The sequence below is a fragment of the Homalodisca vitripennis genome, chromosome 4 (assembly GCF_021130785.1).
Source record: "Homalodisca vitripennis isolate AUS2020 chromosome 4, UT_GWSS_2.1, whole genome shotgun sequence".
Lineage (NCBI taxonomy): Eukaryota > Metazoa > Arthropoda > Insecta > Hemiptera > Cicadellidae > Homalodisca > Homalodisca vitripennis.
In genome coordinates this window covers 51,854,429-51,877,094 of record NC_060210.1, presented here as the reverse complement: position 1 = coordinate 51,877,094, position 22,666 = coordinate 51,854,429, and the positions used below count along the sequence as shown (strand labels likewise).

Below are 22,666 nucleotides of genomic sequence, written 5' to 3'. Positions count from 1 at the left end.
AGCCCTGGGTAAACAGCTAGGCGACTAATAGAACAAAGAATAGAAAGAGCCTAGCATCTTCTCGTACAGCGATACAACAGTCGTGATAGTATTGACCACCATCTACCACGCAAGACCTGAACTGGGTGTAGGGGAAATATCGGGCACAAGCGTCAGGTGGCTTGAGCTAACTCTCTAAAGCGCGAATGAACACCGACATAAGCGAGTTTGACAAACTTGTGGGTTTGTTTGTATAGAATGTTTGTGTGTCAGGCCACCCGCTGCGCCATTTACGTAACAAACATCCGAACGTGGGAGTCAACAAGCGTCAGGTGGCTTGATCTAACTCTCTAAAGCGCGAATGAACACCGACATAAGCGAGTTTGACAAACTTGTGGGTTTGTTTGTATAGAATGTTTGTGTGTCAGGCCACCCGCTGCGCCATTTACGTAACAAACATCCGAACGTGGGAGTCAACAAGCGTCAGGTGGCTTGAGCTAACTCTCTAAAGCGCGAATGAACACCGACATAAGCGAGTTTGACAAACTTGTGGGTTTGTTTGTATAGAATGTTTGTGTGTCAGGCCACCCGCTGCGCCATTTACGTTACAAACATCCGAACGTGGGAGTCAACAAACGTCAGGTGGCTTGATCTAACTCTCTAAAGCGCGAATGAACACCGACATAAGCGAGTTTGACAAACTTGTGGGTTTGTTTGTATAGAATGTTTGTGTGTCAGGCCACCCGCTGCGCCATTTACGTAACAAACATCCGAACGTGGGAGTCAACAAGCGTCAGGTGGCTTGAGCTAACTCTCTAAAGCGCGAATGAACACCGACATAAGCGAGTTTGACAAACTTGTGGGTTTGTTTGTATAGAATGTTTGTGTGTCAGGCCACCCGCTGCGCCATTTACGTTACAAACATCCGAACGTGGGAGTCAACAAGCGTCAGGTGGCTTGATCTAACTCTCTAAAGCGCGAATGAACACCGACATAAGCGAGTTTGACAAACTTGTGGGTTTGTTTGTATAGAATGTTTGTGTGTCAGGCCACCCGCTGCGCCATTTACGTAACAAACATCCGAACGTGGGAGTCAACAAGCGTCAGGTGGCTTGATCTAACTCTCTAAAGCGCGAATGAACACCGACATAAGCGAGTTTGACAAACTTGTGGGTTTGTTTGTATAGAATGTTTGTGTGTCAGGCCACCCGCTGCGCCATTTACGTTACAAACATCCGAACGTGGGAGTCAACAAGCAATTCCTCATCCCTGTAATGGTCCCCCATCTATTGCTCCCAAATTGACGTTTAATCGTTACTTTTCCTCACCACGCCACGCCGCACCACCCCGCGCCGCCACTAACACTGACGTCATCAAGGAAATACAAGAATAGCTTAATGCATAAATATTGAATAACAGAAAAATAAGTCTAAAGTTGCAAAGCTAGAGCAAGAAAAGTGATTCGCTCAGTTTTATTTTAATACGCGTAATGTTTATTTGGGGACGCAACATACCTGGCGCCCTCCCAAAACAGCAATGCCAAGGTCTGTTGTCGTCCATTTATTTCTCACTATTTCTTCACAGCGGCTATTTCTTTTGTTGTGTTTACTAGGAACCAATAGTTCTCAATTTCCATTACATAAAATTGGTAACATGTTCCACCGCACAGTTTGGTCCTTAAATCTACAAGTGGCCACGTAATAACTCAACATTGGCAGGCTTATTTTGCTTTACTGCAAGCAATATTTAAATAATAAAGTATTTAAAATTTTTAGTTTTAATTTACGTGAAAACAACAAATAAATGTAATAGCCAAATTTAAATGTTAAAACTTTAGATTCTAAACTAAAATAAAACTGGTTCCTAGAAAAAAAAACGTACAGCATTTGAAAATTGTAAAAGCAACAGATTAATGAAATAAAAAACCCTAACGTTTTCTTTAAAAATGTTTATGTTTTAAAATGTGTACAATGTCCATTATTCATAGAAATAGTTAAACAAATATAATTTTGAAGAGAATGAACTAATCTATGGAATTAAAATAGTATACATAACCAGTTCTATTTTTATAAATTTGGAAAATACATACAAATTTATATATGACGTCACAATTTAATGCAAAAATAAATCACATGTTTATATTCTTGACATAAACATTTAAAACACAGTGATATACCTAAAGATTCCGAAATGAGATATAATATAATGTTATACGAGTATTCTAAGAGTCGAGCTCCAAATTTGCACAGTAAATGCAAAAAACTGGTTATTTACTATATAGTTTTAGGAATTTATAAAGAAAGACATTTATTGTCATTCACGCTAATTTTATTGGAATGTGGGGGGTGACATCAAAGGGGTTAAAAATATAAAACTATATATTTTTCTCAGATTATATTTTTCCTATCTTGATTCATAATCAACCGTCAGAAAAGTAGATTAAGAGACTGAAAGTCGCAATTTTAATGGCCTGTATATTATTGTTAGGTAAATTGATTTTAAATTTATATACATGTCTCACAGATTTAATTTTATAATGATAAGAAAAGGGTAAGCTGAGAACAATATTTAATTTCATACACACTCTTATTTTGACCTGTACCTAAACTAGCGCAGTACCTGATATGTTTCTTTCTGGAAATTTCTCTACTAATATAAAAAAAAAACAGTGTGCTTATACAATACAAATTTAGGTTTGATTCCTCGACTAAAAATATTGAATTTCACATAATATATGAAATAATGGCCAACAGGATGCCATAAAAAACTAATTGATACAAAATTAAGATATGATACATTCTTTATGCCAATATAAGTGTTTTTACATTTGAAGTGGAATTAATTAGAAAATTAAGAAGAAATGATTTATAAAAAGTATAAGAATGCTAATATCTACAAAATAAATTGGGTAAGAATCAACAAAAAAGAGTTAAGAATTATTAATACGACACACTTTATTGAATTGAATTGATAATAAATAAATAAATTATTATTCTGTATCAATGAAAAATATTTGTAATTTCTGATATATAAAGATACAATGATTCATTGTGTAGTATAGGACCTAGTGTGTGTGTGAGAGAGAGAGAAAGAGAAGACAGGAGATTCAAAGGACAGTCTGGGACAAGTGTTATCATTCATTGGTGACAGGGGAAGATGGATCCTCCCACCTGAAAGCACTTGGGTTCCATTTCAACCAGTAAAACTAGATTCAACGTATTGACACAAAATATACGTAAGCGCTTTTTAACACCTGACTAGCTGGGTGGAGGAGAATCTCTTAGAAATGACGTATAACAATAAGTCTTTTGAAATTAGACAATAAACATTTTAAACAGTTACTAAAATATACGAGGAAAATATTTGTTGTTTACAAAATTATGAGGAACTGAAGTAATCCACGTAATTAATTGACTATGGACATATATGTTTATTAACAACTGAGAGCATTTTTGCAATACATATTTGAAAATAGACAAACCGTCATCATAAAAATGTTGGTACTGTAAAACCTCGCTTTAAATTGTATCATAACGTTTCAGATAATTTTAATAACTAATTCATGTGCTGTACATGAATAAAGCCACCAATAAAACGGAGTATCAAAGGTTCCGATAATCGTAACGGAAATGTAGTGCACAAACGGACAGAACGACGGACGCTTTTCCCTGTTAGTTTGTTATCCAAAATCGATAGAGCTATACCATTGACTAAGTATACAAAATTTCAAATATCTAGGTCCCTTCTATTAAAAGTTATCGTACGGATGAACTGACAGACGGCCGGACAACAACAGTTTCAAAAACCTTTTGGCGGGTAATAATGAGGTGAATTGGTTTTTAAAACACTTTCTATGGCAGATCCTTTAGCGCTGCTATGATTTTAAGAGCTGTATTATCGTCACTTAGTCCAGACCAGCAGTGAAGGTGTTAAGCGTAGGTCATGACGTTTTCTTTGTATAAGTTCAATCTTTATGCAATTTTACTGCAATACTGCAAATTTTTGGGTACATGCGTAGGGTCTGAATTTTTAAAGTTTCACTACCTCACATTGCTGTATAAATTGAATATTTTCTGTTAATTACCTTTTCTATGAGTAGATAGAGAACCTGAAAGTATCTGACGTGAAAAGGTAGTATTCAATATAGCAGTTTAAACCAATTTCAATAATGCATTAGGTCATTACTGGACTTGAGTGCTCATTGAGAGATAATTTTTGTTTCTAAATTTATGTTTCTTATTTTGAAGTTCTAAACCATAATAAAACTCATTCAGTCTCCAGAAACACAATAAAATTATGGTTATTGGTAAAAAAAGATTTACTATTCTCATTGAGTAGCCGTAAATACTTTATTTTATGTATACATTATTTAACACAAATAATTACGACTAAACTAACAATGTTACTAAGAGACCATAATAAAATGAACATGATATAGCTTGCACAAATCGTGGTATAAAATCATAGTTTAAATAATAATAACGTATTATAAAACGTATTATATAAGGCTAAATATATATATATATATATATATATATATATATATATATATATAGCCTAAATATAATTTAATCAGTAATTAATCATACTATAATGTATCTCAGCACATGTGATATATTTATAAATCTAGTTTATGGAGTAGGCATACAATTTTAATTTTTAATATTTGGATTATTAAGTTTAATCCTTTCCAAAGAAATCATCCGATTAATTCAAGTGTAGTTAGAATACGAATATTAACTCTGTATGGTTAATATTCAAATAACTATGAGAATAACTCTTTAGACGTGTCACAACAATGCTCTTCACATATCATTGTTCAAACACTATTTACCAAACGGTAGTCTGGATATACTGCAAACACAACCACAAATCCAATTATAGGTTGCGTGTTTGTTCGTTGCGCGCTATTTCAACCACGAGAGAGCTATGATTGGTTTTGTCAGGGATCGTCCAATCATTAAAACTCGAGCGGAAACTTCGACGGCATTGATTTACCTTGAGCTCAGGTGGTGAGCCATATCTGATGTAAAGATATGATTATATCTGATATTGTATCACATCATCCAACAATTATACAATTTACTTCAATATACTTCAACAAGTATACTTTAATCTATCTTCACCTATTTTACTATTAGTTTGAGAAATGTTCCTAGCGGAAGTATTTAGTACAATCTATTGAACAGAAATCATAAAATGATCTAGAAATTGTAAAAATTACTTATTCTAGTGACGAGGTCTATATATATATATATTTTCAATAAACATTGAATCACAAAAAGTAGTTGCTCCACCGGGACCCGAACCCGGATCTCTCACTTGCCAGGTGAATGTGCTACTATTACACCACAGATCCCTCACTTTTTACGATTCAATTATTTTGTATTTGGCCGTATCTTTCACATATGCGTTTAAATAACCAAACTAACATATGTTCGGAAGACAAAATACCTGTCAAACGACTTTTATTTACACTAAATTTGTATAAATGGCAATCATTATACAGGGTGTATATTATGTCTGGAAACACCCAAATATATCCTTTAATAATTTAAATATAAATTTGAAACCTCTTACAATCGTGATAGAGATTGGGCATCTACTTTTTGGAACAATGTTTTGTTATGTCACACCAACGGGGGACGTCCTGCCGAGGGTATCGTGAATATTCTTAATGGAAGCCTATACCTTGTGATACATAATTTTAAAGGTAATAGCTTACTGAATTGAATGCCACAAACCGCATCTCAAGGGAATTATTCTATCAGAAAATAGAGCATTTTTAGTATTGAAAATTTACTGATGTTCAACAATGTAATTTTAACATGGTTCTTGCCACAAAATGTGTTACACTAATTTTTTAGCATTTTTTTAAATGTTCAATTAAATAAAACAAAAATTTCATTTTAAGCTGGTTCTATTAGCACAAATTTGCCAGTTTTTATTACAGTACAATTATGGAAATACTTATGTTATTGATTTCTTATTACAAATAAAAAATAATGTATGCTGTTAGAAAAGTCTTACAACAAACGTTTTACCTGCATTTGGTGTCAAAGCAATTGTTCGAACTGTGTTCCTTCTACGGTTTGACAATGAGCCAATCTTGTGTAAAATGATTCGACAGAGTTGCCTAACATTTCTTCAGTTATCAAAGCAATCTCCTCTATAATCCTGTTTCTTAGGTCTTCCAAATTATGAGACTTTCTTCTATAAACATTGGATTTTAAATGACCCCATAGGAAATAATCGATTGGTGACAAATCCGGAGATCTTGGAGGCCATTCGATTTCTCCTCTTCGGCCAATCCATTTATGAGGAAACCTTAAATCCAAATACTCTCTTACCTGTCTCCCATAATGGGGTGGAGCACCATCCTGCTGAAACCATACATTATCAAAGTATTCTCCTGATGCAATTTGAATAGCTGGGATTATTTCATTTTGGAGCATATTGTAGTAAAGTTCGGCATTTAAATTTCCATTGATGAAAAAGGGTCCAACAATTTTGTTACCTAAAATTCCACACCATACGTTCAGTTTTTGTGGTTGCTGTGAATGGGACTCAGTAATCCAATGTGGGTTTTCACTAGCCCAGTAACGGCAATTGTGCCTGTAAACATTGCCATTTAGGAAAAAAGTTGCCTCATCAGAAAATAGTATGTTGGTCAGAAAATCTCTATTGTCATCACATTTGCGCATCACAAGTTCACAAAACTCAACTCTTCTGTCGTAATCATCCTCACTTAACTGTTGGACTAAATGAACTTTAAATGGTTTGTATTTATTAATTTTCAAAATCTTACTCACAGACATAGGGTGCATATCATGTTGCTGTGCAGCTTTTCTGAGCGATGTATGTGGGTCTTCAATAAATGTTTGCAAAACATCTAGTGCATGTTCTTCATCTGTTGCAGATTGTATCCTACCCGACTTTGGCCGATTACGTACACTCCCTGTCATTTCAAAACGCTCAATAGTTTTTGATATTGTTGAAACACTTATGGGATTCCTTTCTGGGAAAGTGTCATTAAACAAATTACAAACTTCCCGATAAGATCTTTGACGATCGCCATATCCTCGCATCATCAACAGAGTAATTCGTTCTCTTTCAGACAATTCCATTAAAATGCCAAATAAAAACTGAACTACTGTAATTAGATAACTTGTTGACAGCAATGCTTCAGAGACACTGATTAACTCGACAGGAATGATATGACCTTTGTCCATTTGTAATTCCCAAGCTTAGACCTGTCTAGTGAAAGCTCCATGCTCAACAAACTAAAACCTGTAGACCAGATGATTAATAACACAATAATGTTTCTCATAGGCTAGTGACCTTTGTCTCTTTAAACCTTCCTGCTGACTGGAAAACACCAAGTACAGATTCATAAGTAATCAGAGAAAGTGACTCATAAGTTTTATTCATTGTAATAAAAACTGGTAAATTTGTACTAATGAAACTAGCTTAAAAATAAATTGTTTATTTTATTTTAATTGAACATTTAAAAAATGCTAAAAAATTAGTGTAACATATTTTGTGGCAAGAACCATGTTAAAATTACATTGTTGAACATCAGTAAATTTTCAATACTAAAAATGCTCTATTTTCTGATAGAATAATTCCTTTGAGATGCGGTTTGTGGCATTCAATTCAGTAAGCTATTACCTTTAAAATTATGTATCACAAGGTATAGGCTTCCATTAAGAATATTCACGATACCCTCGGCAGGACGTCCCCCGTTGGTGTGACATAACAAAACATTGTTCCAAAAAGTAGATGCCCAATCTCTATCACGATTGTAAGAGGTTTCAAATTTATATTTAAATTATTAAAGGATATATTTGGGTGTTTCCAGACATAATATACACCCTGTATATATTTTGTATAATTCTGAAGAACTTAAAGATTTTTTGTTAGAATAAAATAAAATCAAAAAAATAAAACTTTGTTTCATTTTCTTATTTTAAATTCAACCCTCACCAACCCGCGTTTCTTTTTAGAAGAGATATTAATTTCTGTTAGCCGTTTAATGTTATTATCGTAACAAATACACCATATATGCACTTACAAAAGGGACATCTCAAATGAAACTCTAAGAACTTTTAATGTAATATTTTAATATTATAGATAGAATTACCACTATGTAGAACTCGATATAATACAAACATAAAACCAATACAGTAAGTCGAACTGATAGAGCAGGAAGTTGAAACTTCTTCAGTTCAGCTACTATTGTCACATCAGGAAACTTCCAAGGCTCTCATGAAAGTAATTAATTTCTATTGTACAGCCTCAGTAGCTAATGTCTATGTAACCACACTTTCTTTATTCCAGACAGCGGTGGCGTAGCCTACTCAAGATGATTTCGGACCAAGGATATGTGATTTATGAAACAAGAGAAATTGTTGTTGAAATATTAGCCATCTACATTATACGATCCAAGTTTCTCCTAGCTTTCGAAACAAGACTGCTTAATTATTCAGAAGATCTATACGGTATATGAGAATAAAAAAAATCCTGGTTGTTTTCCTTAATTCTGCTGCCCCTAATCTTGTTAAAGAATAAAGAAATCGTCTGTAAAGAAAGTCCCACCGTTTTGCTGAAATTAAAGAACACATGATGGATAGCAGTCCTCCGTACAAGAACATTAGTGGCTAATTGCAGAACTAAAGGGTTTGGTAATCTGCGATTGGTCTCGATCATTAAATAAGATGTCTCAGTTAAGCATGAAGGCTTTATAATTAATATACAACAAAAAGTGTGGTTTCAAATGGGATCCTTGAAGCACTCCTGAATCGGTACCAACTTCTCAAAATAAAATCTACCAAATTACACTTAAAATGTTATTCGTAAAATATATGATTTAGTCTATGAAAATCTGAAAGGTTTTTAAAAACTCGATATATTACTGGAATTATAACATTATATACTACACCTAAATCCGAACTAAAAATCTACAACTGCTTGGGAGGAAAATAATGAACGGCATAGTGCTAGAATGACACTTTAAAAAATATAATACATTTATTAAATATGAAGAATTAAGTGTTTTTGGGACAAAATTCGGTACGAACGAAACCTTATGCACCACTATAAGTGTCATAACATTTCACTATATCAAAATTGGTTAGACAAACCCACTGAACCTTTTTTCATATTTTGACATTTATTTTTCGTATAAAAAACAATTACGAAAAAACATCCAATTAACATCGTCTTTTTTGGTACTGATAGTAAAATAAAATGTTCACTGAAATTATTGCTAAACTAAAAATAACTCAACGATGTAAAATACTTTTTCAATGTCTTTATTTAAAACCTAAAAGTTGAAGTGAACAAGCTGTTGGATCCCTAGCCTGGAAGGGCTGGCGACACGACGGGTACACTTGATAGACAATGGCAACAATGGCGGAAGCCGGAAGAAGAATGGTCCCGTTCGCTTCGCTTTCTCTAATAATCTCCACTCCGCAATGTTTTAGGCCAGGGTCTTGATGAAGCCATTCGCCGTCATAGTGGGTTTGACAGATTCCTCGTAAATATTGTTTCTTTTATTCACAAACAATTCTACAGATGCTCATTTTTAAAATTTGTTTTTTCTAAAGACTTAATAAATTTAAAAAGTGACCTTGTCCAATACATGGTTTCTATATTTCTATATGCATTCATTAACAATCATTGATTTTTTATCTTCTTGATTCAGATATCCCAACAAAACCCCAAAATAAGACGACGTACTAATCTGCTAATAATAACAAATCGCCTTCAAAATGATATTATGAAATGAGATCTATTTATAATCATTTATAGAGCATTCGACTATTATTACTACTAAGAACTATAAAATATCTTTATACACAATATTTACAGCAGTTTTTTCGTTGGACAATACACGTTGGTTATTCCTGAAAATAATATTAATATACTTAAAAGGGCAACATATAGTTGTCCATGTGAAAAACACCGAACGCTTTAATCTAATCCCGCAACATAGAATGCTTGACCATATGAATTAATGGTCATTGATAAAGGCAATTTCACAGGACATTGCAGCTTAAATAGTAAGGTAAGTCTGTAGGAATAAAAAGATTCCGAGGAGTCAAAACAATTTCTCCAGTTCCACACCAAGTCAATATTGTGCATTCTATTATGTAGGCTTTAAAAGATTTTAACCAGTATTCGTGAATCATCGCATAATTTAGAGAGATTAAGGTCACGCAGTAAAATTATGGAACACACTACTTAACTAATTTATGCTGAGGTATTCCAGAAGGCTGCAAGGAATTCAGGAATTCTGAAGGAAAATGAACTCCCTCATCAAAATCTAGCAGAGTCTACAGAATAGTATGTTCCCATCTTTGAAACAATTTCCGAAAGAATAAAATTATTTAATTCGTCTAATTGCTCGTAGAATTGCTCTCTGTCTCTCTTGACCAAGCTATAGTCTTACAACTTGTGTTATTAATTTCGCAATATACTTTGTCGATAAATTATTGAACGTCATTTACCGGAATACAAAGGTTCTACTGTCCAAATGTGTTCCACCATTGAGTTGTGGTAAATTTCCATGACACATTTCGAACATAAATTCCGCAAAATGTCTGTTTTCATGAGAAGACAGTGACATTTTCATATCAGTTTTAAGTTTTAATTTATTCACATATGACCAGATGTATGATCGTTTTAGTGATGCATTAATCTCATAATTCGTATTGAACAATAAAACTTAACGATAACTGCTATAAATTTGAGGAACTAAAATTATACTAATGTAGTAACTATACAAATCGGTTTTACTTACATTTAGTGTTAAAGGTTAGTTAATGTTAGATTTCATTATTACACTTCGTAATGAACTGTGTTATGATGTTCGCTCGACCAATCAGAACAAAGGTGCCGTTCTTTGGTCATAAGTTGCGCTACCAAAACACCTGGGCTTTCAAACGTAAATAAATCTATGCACTAAAATATTGGTCGAATTTACTTACAAATTAGTTTTACCTAATATTTACGTATCATAATGTATTGGTATGGAAACTTTAATGATCGAAATAGCTTCAGAAGAGCTCATACAGATGTAACTTTAAAAGAGAAAAATGGTTATTGTGTGTTATTTTTTGGAGATATATACCACCGCGGACTTTTTTGTAGTCCTTTTTGAATTATTCTGTTATAAGTGGTTTAGTCAGTAGTAACAATGAAAACGCTAAAAAATAATACCTTCCGCAATATATAAACTTTTACCCACTTTATATGATTAAAATATCAATGTGTTATTACCTAGGAACCTGCCATTGTTCATAATAAAGCCGACAGTTAAACTGTATCAAAATACGTTGAGTAGTTTAGGAAATATCGATGCAAAAACAGACGAACACAAAGCGACTTATTATGTATTGATCTAGAATGTTTGCATTTAAATTATGCTTCTTCATATCCAAGGAACAATAGTCTATTAAATATGTTTACTTATTAAACATTTTTGGTTCTAAACTTTAGTAGCTGCGTTTGACAATTTTATTGTTCTTTACTTTTAATGAAATTAGAAGAAAAATAATTATAAAGTGTTTTGGGTACGGCAAATTGAGGTACGATCGAAATCTTGTGTACTAATATGTGTCATAGTTATTATCCGTCTCAAAATTGGTCAGAAAAATTCACTGAACATTTAAATATTTTGAAATCTATTTTTCGTATTATAAATAGTGAAACTAGATGGTGACTGAAATATTTGTCAACAAAGTATTAACTAAGAATGGTTTAAAGCATTAAACCATCTGGATACCACCCAGATTAAACCACACCGTACCACATAATAACAGGATTCAGGGGTACTCTAGAATAGATTATTTCCGACTGATAATGAATATTCGAATCCATTAAGCTTGGACATTACATGAGCGATTAAATAATTCATGAATGGACTGGTTGAAACTATTAATTACTTTTTTGAAACCATTGTTGGAGAAACATGTTAACGATTGAGCCAAATGTTAAAATAAAATATTCTATTGTACCGGATGTAAGAAGCTAGTAAACCAAGAAGTTGTTGGTAAACCAAGGGAAGAATTGTGCATGTCCACGTGGTGGACACAACAATAATTGAAGTAATAAAGACAATAAACAGAATGATTTAGTGATCTGGGGTCAATCGCTTGGTTGACAGTCACTAAACAGCAACAACACCCGACAAACACTTTCAGCCAGAAAATTGTTGTATAAAGCGTTTACAGCTCGAAACATTTGTTAATATCTTACTACTAGCAGTTTCCCGTAACGTTTGCAAGCATATTCCCGCATTAATAATGAGCTATTATAGCCAATAATGATTAAAGACGGCATTAAAAGCACAAAATTTACTGTCAGTGAAATACGTCCTTATTTCTGGAGAAGCTTTTTAAATAGTTGAATTCCAGTGGGAAACCTGAAATTCGAAAGATGAAACATACACGATGCAACGTTAATCGATGTACGAGTTATCAATGAACTCATTTTGAGATTAGTAGTCTTTATAGAAAAATAGTTGGTAGTATCCTTCGTTGGTTTAGAGCCGATATAGGTATAATATATAAAGCCCGAACAATTTTTTCATATGGAAAGTATCCAAATCGTTTGGGATTAATAATATATTGTACACTAGATATAAACATTGTTATGGTTTAACAGTGAGGGGTCTTGATCCGATTCGACAAGTTATCACTTGTCTGTAGGATCTGTTATATGATATTAGCATCTAAGCAAGCTCTTAAATTATGCCGTAGTGCATGTTTAAAAAAAATGCTAAAGTATAGTTCCCCAAAGTAATTTTGTATAAGAAGTAAGATTTATAGAGAAAGCAGAATTTTATTTTGAGAAATAAATGATCCAAATTTAACGGTAAACGTTTTTGCGCACTCAAATTTTACATCTTCTCCAGCCCAGTATTTTTAAAGTTTCAAGTTTTATTTGGAAAACTGCTCTCATTATTTATGTAAGATGTAGAGAGCAAGATAGAAGATGCAGAGTATTCTGAATAAATATTTGTTGAATTGTCGGAACTCTTGGTGAGACTGAGAAGTCCACAAGATATTTAATGTTCTGAAATTAATTACGTAACATTATTTAACATTTTAAGTAGGCAATTATATTCTAACTGCCAGTTACTCGTCGCCAAGCAATTTCCAATTGAAAAACAAAGACACAATGAGCACGTTAAAAAAATAACATTATAAAAACTTCTGAGAAAATTGCTAGTAATTTAAAGATGTTCCAATCTCCTGATTAATTTTAGATTTAAGTTTAAAGAACAGTGTTTTCGGAAACTGAAGGCAGCGAGAGGAACATTTTGTATACACGTAAAATAACTCAAATTTCTCTCCCACATTCCATGATATTGGGTTGAATAACTCCAACAATTTCAGTAAAAACTTAACTATTTTTCAACGTGAAGGAATTCTAATATCGAGAAAAATTTTAAATTTCCAGTAAGAAATGATGACGCTCTATCAGTTTAGAAACGAAAATTGGCATATTTTAGGTCCATAATATGTCAGTGATTAGGCTATGGTTAACAACTTCAGATGGTAAGCGCAATAGCTAATGATCCTATTTTAGACTTATGAACACTTCTAGTTTGAATGAATTATATTTCTTACACCAACGTTGAATTTGCCTTTCTGCCCCGATCAAGAAGATGTATACGTACGCATTCTGTGAAACTTACTTCTGTAAAAACAACCAAGGTACATAACATAATATGAATAAACTTTTAACACTTTTAAACTTTTATTTTCTTACACGATGTACATTTCGGAATCATAATACAAAATAATTATAAACCAAGGTAGGTATTATAACAGTCTGTAAGTTTATAGTACGAAGTTAAACTTTGTCTGTATTTGCATTACAATACTAATCACTGCATGCAAAAATATATATTTTAGCACTAAAAAGCATTTTTTTTATTAAAGGTTTTATTTTTATCTGTATAAAATCATTGCTCATTAGTGGTTGCATAAAAGTTGAAATAATAACTATTTAAACTATGTTAAGATCAAACTTGCTCTATGCTTTCTAGACTATCCATGCAAACAAATTTAAAATGGAAGTTAAATTAATTAAACATTTTCTGTGATGTCACATTACAATATTTCCAAAGAACAGTTGATTACGTTTAAAAGGTTTTTTAAATAAACAATATATGTTTACAGCAATTCATTTATTATGCGAATCTTTATAAAAATGCAGGCCATTGGGGCGGAGCCCTGATGTGGGATAGATGAACACTATTCCTTAGTGCACATGCTTAGCAGTTTATTACTTATGTCAAAAATATACGAAATTTCCAGGATACAGGATGAACAAATTGAAAGCAGTTCACTACGACATTATTCGTTGTAACAAAGTAGCGACGTGTTGTAGCAGAAATAAGCCAATATAATTTCATAAAGGTATAAATTCCAACGTTACTTATCGTTGTCCGCAAGTTAAGACGCAGTGAAGATAAATATTTTACGAGCAAGGACATTACTTCGTTAGTCTTGCACTTTGCGAGTTGTTTAAGTAATTATTCTTCGTTAACGCTGAAGCTCTCCAATTCATTTACTTGTCTACTAAGGTACATTTGTGTCTGCAGCTTTGTCTTTATTACGTTCGCTTCTCTTATTAGTTCACTGTAGAGAATACACAAAGACACACGAATAAAATTAGAGAGTGAGTAATCACTACAAGTTTAGATAAAACGTTCATCAAAATAGAAGATATTACCAATCAACGATTATTAAAGAATAAAGAATATATTTAAAAAAAGGGGAGGTTAGGACAAAAATATTTCTACAATAACTTAAACTGAACTTTTAAAAATATTTTTTAAAAGATCAAAGAATTAACTAGCGTAATTATATTTAGCCCAACACTTTAGTTTGATTTTTATCAGCGATAGTAAATGTTAAAAGCAGATATATGAAATTTTGCTAATATTTACTTACGTTAAAGATAATGAAATTGATAATAGCTAATCATAGTGCCGGTATTGTACTAGTAGATTATAAGAATAAAATTAAACTTGTGAAGGAAACAGGATTTTTCCGGACATTTGCCATCGTTCAGTGAAACAAGAAAACAAGTGAAAATTAAACTTACCTTATAACAGTAACTTTTTTGTACATTCGTATATTAACAAAAAAGTGTTAAACACACACTTTAATAAACACTAAAACATTTTTATGTTATTCATTAGCATAATTTCATAAAAAAGTGTATGTAAAAGATCACCAAAGCGTGTGTTGTGTTAAATGAAATTATATGAAAGAACTAATTCTATATTTAATTATTTAGTCTGAGTGTTCATCGCTGTCTTCTAAATTCACATCTTCAAATATTTCATGAAAGTTTGAAAATGTAAGTTCACTTGATAGTAAATAGTAAGCAACCACTTTGTCTCTAAACATGTACCTTTTCACAGCCACTGCAAGATCAGACATTAGTAATAACTAATTTATGAGGTCCTTACATGTGAGCATTCTGGATGTCTCCCGAGTGTGGGCGAGTCGGTTTCGGCCAATAACTTTGAGCGTGCCTTCCAGGGCTTCCTCTGACAACTGTCCTATGAGTAATGGAAACGATTCTATGATATCGATGCCGTTAATAAGTAGTTTGTGGACGTTGCTTGGCATGAAGTACCATCCATATAACTTTAAATACAAACCCTTTGTACTGTTGAGCAGCTCCTGGAATCGCTCAAAGTTAACTGATTTGCCACTGGGAACTACTCTTAAAACAAAGGAAAATGTCTGAGTTAGTTCTTCAGTTTTTTCTGAGCTAAACTGGAAGGAAATATACAGTAGAAGCATATAATCTAGCATGTATGGAAGATAAGCGAAAGAAGTAGTTGTCTTCATTTAGTGTTTTTTGGGTTACTAGAGAAGTATTCATTAGCAATAACCTAACACCACATGTGAAACAATTTGCAATAGGATTGGTTTCAGACAAAATGTTGTATACACTCCCATATATCATAGTAGAGTAGAAATCAAAACAGCACTATTAAAGTGTGGCTTTTCACTTGTACTTTATATTGAGTGAATTAAGAAATTATTGATTTTATTCGGATCTCTTGCTCAATCACGATGTCTGGGCGTTCGTTAACAAATCTGAAATCAATAGGTCCTAAAACAAAGTTAATCCAAAATATTCATCATAATATTTCTCCAATGTCACTGTGGCTTAACTTAATAGGTACACTGCAGTGAAAAACAAACTAATCCGTTACTTCACGATCGTATTAAACTTTAGTTTGTAAATACTATGGTTTGCACTACCATCAAAACTCCACTAGAGTACAAAATTGGTTGTAGTATTTTTACTTTAATAATTTCGAGATACTGTCTACTGTAGTATTTATTACTTCCTACAGGTTCAATTGTTTACATGTTTCTGTTACTGATAACGAGTGATGTGATATTTCTTTTTTTAAACTGCTCAGAGCAGGGATACTAGGAAAACATCTTATGGACAGAATAAACAGCACTTTTAAGTATTCCCGCATTCTTACCGTATTTTAAGTATAAGTCAAGATCAAAATGCAAAGCCAGTGTGTCTATCGTGAAAAAGGAATTTTTTTGAATGATCAGGTTATCACTTATGACAAGTCAGCGGCAAACTGAAGTTCCTGTCGAGTAGCTTTAGCCACTAAGTGTTCTACTCTCCTTTTTTTTCGTTTTAGTAGAACACGTCAAAATCTTTCAAGGGTCTTCCATGCCTGTTTTATTGGGGTGACTGGAAGCTAGGTTCACTAGCTAAGTTTGTACTACTGCGCAGTGTGGAAGGATACGTCATGTCAAGCTAATCCTGGTATTATATTAAAAATCGAGAAGTCGTCCTCTGAAATTTACATTTATTAGTAAAAGCAAGCCACACATGATTTCATAAATTCTTAAAGGACTTCAACTGAACAGATTTTCCAGTTCGTATAATGTCTGTACACAGTTTAGTGTAGTGTACTTTCTAGTATATTTTTCACTACTAAGCCATTAAAAAATATTATTATATTTCTTCTTATCGGTAAAGGATCTGATGAAAAAATAATACAACTAGAAGGGTAGACTTTCGGCAAGGAAAATTTCTCAAAATGTGCCTACAGAATGACGTGGTGTTATTTACTTAGAGACGGTTTAAGCTATTTGGAGAAAATCATTGTTAAAGTGGTTATTATTACAAAAGTAAGTGCTAACCTTTAACAGCTTGATCCATCGTGTAGAAAAAGCTATAAAATTAATTGGAAAATTTAAAATCAATATAAAATGTTCTAAAACTATTGAATGTATAAAAATATAGTAACGTAATATTAAAATGAACAGAAGGAACGGAAAAGAAATACTCAGTCTAGAACGGTTTAGCTCGACTTCACGAGTAATATTGCACATACGAGAGAAGATGAGCAGGAACGTCATTTGTTGCTTTGCAATAAAATTTAAAATACCTAATTAAACTTTAGTTTGTAAATACTATGGTTTGTAAATATGGTTTTTAAATATTATTATATCTCTTGAACGTTGTGTACAAACATAAATTAAGCGTAAGAAACTCTTAAACAATATTAGTTTTTTGTTTATTTTTGTCCATTGGTCGATGCACTGCGAAAATACTATCGTAATAGAGATTACTGTTTTTTATCATTACTGACAGTGACACATACACGCCACCACATTTTGCTGAATGGCTTATCTATTTAACAACAAATTTTTTTTCCGGACCATTAATAAAAAATAATCGACGGAGACTATCGATAAGCATTTACAGAATCTTGTGTGTGAGTGTTTGATCCCATGATCCTGCCTCTTTTAATCACTGATAGTGAGAATTAAATGCGACACGTTTTGCTAAAGGAGATTGTAAGTTTACAACTGATAACTTTCTGGATCACTGGTCACAGATATTGACTCAGACTATCGATGAGCATTGACCGAATAATCTAGTGTACGTTGCGATACCGAGTCCGCATCCTATAATCACAGACAGTGAGACGCGAACGCCGACACGTCTTGCTTCAGGAGATTTTACTGTTTACAACAGAAAAAGTTCTGGATCACTGATCAAAGATATTGACTCAGACTATCGATAAGCATTGACCGAATAATCTAGTGTACGTTGCGGTACCGAGTCTGCATCCTATAATCACAGACAGTGAGACGCAAACGCCGACACGACTTGCTTCAGGAGATTTTACTGTTTACAACAGAAAAAGTTCTGGATCACTGATCAAAGATATTGACTCAGACTATCGATTAGCAGACTCGCGCAACTTGTCGCCGACCACGCCAACCTGCCTCTCCCACTGATAGTAATAGACCGTGCGTCACTTTCCTGACAGACTAACATCTAACAATATGCTTTAGACAAGTAATGATCAACCTCTTTTTTAATGATTCCTTTATATGTATTAATACAATTAATGATAAATACACACAGTCTGGCTCCTAAACAAACAAATATAACATAAATACTTTGGTACTAAGCCTTTAAAGTACGATGAATGGTTTAGTAGCAGGTGTGTGTCAATGACAATGAAGAAAAACAAGCTCTATGTGGTCTGTGAAAGAGGCAGAGTGGAAGTGAGTTTATGTGTCGATATGGTTTCAAGCTGTTGAATTGGCATAGCATTGGGGTAGGGTAACCTTTCACTGAGACTGCATCTGTCTTTTAAGTACAATGTCAAAATATTTGTTTCCATTGTATAAATCTCGTGATTTGGTAAATTTGATGAGTTTGGACCAAATATCTCGCTAGCTAGGGATAATCATCATTGTAAGACTCTCCGTGGTACCCATTCAACATGAACTTAATAAGGTAAGTAATATGACCATCTTATTGAAAGTGACCTTTTTGTCAGGTTATCTATCGCTTCCTCCTTCCTCTTTTGTTTCTACTTTCCTTTATTTTCATTTATGTTAATGGCTTCATATTAGCGTCATGTGCTATAGACGCATTGAAAGTTTAGGGATGGTAAATGTGTTTTGAATATTTGGTGACGGACAGAATAAGAAACAGCAGTATTTGTCATTATTCGCTTTTCATTAAATGACAAAAAAACCCACCATTAATATTGCAAATAAACTTCATTCATTTTTTACTAATTTAAATAAACCTTTTCTGTTAGAAAACTGCTTCCCTTTCACTGTTTCATTGTTTCTTGACAGGTAATAATATTATTGAATCTGATTTAATTTACACATATTATCTATGGTGACAGATGAGAATCTTGAATGTGACTGTTTTAACATATTACCACATGTGTTCATTTTTTTAATATGGTTCGATATTTCTTCCATATTTGAGAAAAAAATTATCATCTTTAATACATGTATTAATATTTTGTGAAGGAATAGAAAGATCAATTTCGTTCCTCCATATCTATTTGCTTATAAATGTGATTTTATATTTCCCTATCACCGTATAGTATTCTTATAGAACCTAAATATAAAATTATTTTATTATATATAAAAAATACATGCCATGCTGAATTAAATATAAAGATTATTGAATGCCTTAGCAATCAGAGACTGAATTTACAGGCATGACGTGAAAAAGATTAATGCATTAGCCAGTCTGTGATCTACCTTTCTCCAAATAAGTTTTGTTGACTAATTTACGGGTACTGACAATTAATTTTTTAAATAATAAAGATACACGTTAAATATGAATAAAAGGCCTATATTAAATACAATATAACACATTAAAATGATATTAGTGTATGTAGGTGATTCTTATACAAACCAAATTATGTTTCAACTATATATATATATATATAATATATATATATATATATATATATATATATATATATATATATATATGAATAAAACCTAACTCGTGTCATGGCGTGAAAAGAAAAATATAATTCAAAAGGCACTTTATTTTCTATGAGATCTAAAAGATTTTTTATTGCAGAAGAGAACCAAGTACAAGTGTAGGTCACACAGAGCAAGTAACCAAAGAAGAGAGAGAAAGAATAGTCACAAGACACAAAACGATCCCCAGAGCTTAGATCGGACTTGCAAAGCAGCCAAAGTACGACATCTGGGCACATTATAACGACTTTATCTCTTCTACTCGATCATTGTATCATTAGCAGAGGTCATAAAAAGACATGTTACATATACAATTTGTTTGGAAACATGCTATCTCTTTACAAAGCAGCCAAATTATGACATCTGGGAACATTATAACGACCTTAGCTTTTCTACACGATCATTCTATAATTAGCCGAGATTATAAGACATGTTACAAATACAATTTGTTTATAAACGTACTACCTCTTTACAAAGCAGCCAAAGTACGATATCTGGGCACATTATAACGACCTTAGTTTTTCTACCAAATCATTATATCATTAGCCGTAGTCATGGCGAGGGGGGAGGGAACAATAACCGGACGGTCTGGGGAATAAAAAAAATAAGAATTGGTTTCCAGAAGTCACGTTTTAAGCTATTTTGAGACTAAAACACTATTTCGTTCTTTATTTGAGTAAGTTATGCGCAAAAAAATGTGCAAAAGTTTGAATAAAAATATATTTATATACATTTGTTTGGTTTAAAGTATACTGTCGTTGTATGATTTAACTACTGTAGTTTTGTAATAAAAGTCAACTATTTTTACAACAGTGAACATCGCTTTTGATTATATTATTACAAGAAATTTTGGTCACATTATTAGAGAGAGCTTACTACTGTCTTAGAAGATTTTCAGAATTCTTTTGGCTCCACTTTTATTTTTGCAGCATAACTCGATTTACACAACCTTTTCATGTGAGAATCCCTCTTCATAGAAACTGAAAGCAGGCTCTAATGCGCAGAAATCAGTTTTAATACAACATTCTTTAAGGATGTTTTGTAAATATATAACTGTTTCTTTGTGAGACTCAAAGGGTTCCTTCAGAGAATTGGAAATATCAAGATAAATAAACAGCTGCGCAATAGTACTCTTCTTGGTTACTGTATGGAAGGTTGCTGCGGACTGTTTGAAGGCGATAATTTCTAGGAACCTTCTCTTTAAAGTTATTTTTCAGCTAACTCCTTTATTTAAATATACAGGCCTTTAAAGCTGTTATCAGCACTTTCCGTTTGTTTTGAAAGCAGACTTAACACAATAGAAACATTTTTCAAAGCCTGTGTGACATATAAGTTCGTTTATTGAAGCTTTTTAAATAATTTATGTGTACTAGACAGCTTAGGGCTAAAAACAAGAATATTTATAAGAAATTGAAATTGTGTGGTAGAACTACCTGGGGCATGTGCCTTACGGACTGAGTCACTTGATTACTCTTTAATTTCCAAAACGGAAAGTTTTACATAATGAATTTATTTTGCTCAGAACTACATTAAGAAATGGTAAATTTTAGTATTTCAGTTCTGTTCACAAACATATGGAAGAATGTTCATACTTGTTTAATACCGACCATACAATATCTTATAAAAGGTATGTTACTACATCCGTAAATATAAGTTTAGGGTATGTGAAGAACAGAGTGTATTCAACGCTAGGGGAAATTTCTGATTGATGCACGCTTGCAGCCGTCTGAAGTGCTCTCTCGTCGTGGCTGCATAATCGTACCCTTGACCTCTCAATTTGTTCAGGTCATGCCCTATGCTTGACAATTTACTCAAAACTGTGTTCCCTAATGCTGCTCCAGTAACGTCAAACATTGGAACAAAAGTTAGAAAATCTTCTCTGATTTTGTATGATGAGTCGTGGACAAAAAGTATACAAAAAGATATATACAAACTGTTCAAATTGACTAATGTCTGATGTTTCTTCTGCTACAAGAGTAAAAATTTGTGACAATCTGACTTTCAATCCAATTGTTAGATCAAGTTTTAGATCGTTCTCTCCTCTTTTAGCACCGCATCTAAGCAAAGATTAGAAATGTTCATTCTCCATTCGTCTGTTTTCATAGTGATCTCTTAGTGCCATTAATTGTCCCACACACAATCTTAAAGTTTCTACTATAGGAGTTAGCGTTTTCATGTTTTCTTTAATATCTATTATTCTTTGAGAATTTAGTTGACGGATTTGTATTTTCAGCTACAATAGTTTATCGTTTGTGACATGTACAATTTTAGTATTTACCAGATACTTATTTTGCCTTTTTCAAATTAGTTAAAGCTTTACTTACCAATGGCCCGGACATTTTGAAGGTCTCCATTTTCTACAGTTTCGGAGTGAGAAAATATTATATTTTATTTACAAAATGATCCTGATTTACCTCGCAATAAACTGACCTCTTAAATTCTTTTAACCATTACATTTTAAAATATCTAGCATGGTTTAAACTATAAATAGGTGGAATAAATGGTTTAAAACTATAAATAGTTTAGCTGGAGTGAATGTTTTTATTCATTTGTTAAGCTTTCAATAGAGTTGCTTTGACAATGGTGCCCAATATATTATTTGTTTGCTCTTACTTGTAACTGGTTGCTATATAGAAATAAATCTTCATGCAAAATGTCAAGTCTATAGTCTGGTCATTCTGGAGATATCATGTGGACATACAGACAGAGGAAAAACAAATGAAACTTTTCCAGTTTCTCAAGTGACAGGCTTCACTAAAGTTCAGTCAATAATTGTAAATCTAGGAATTCAATGAGATCTTTGCTCCTGGAGATACCGTGTTACATAACAGCTGGTAACAATCTTCACGCAGGCTAGA

General features: G+C 32.8%; 1 protein-coding gene across 2 annotated transcripts in view; it reads right to left on the bottom strand.

The window, feature by feature from the left end:
- The window catches only part of LOC124359309 (TLD domain-containing protein 2), a 498,415-nt gene that overhangs the window by 333,223 nt on the left and 142,526 nt on the right, over positions 1–22,666 (bottom strand). The window lies entirely within an intron of this gene.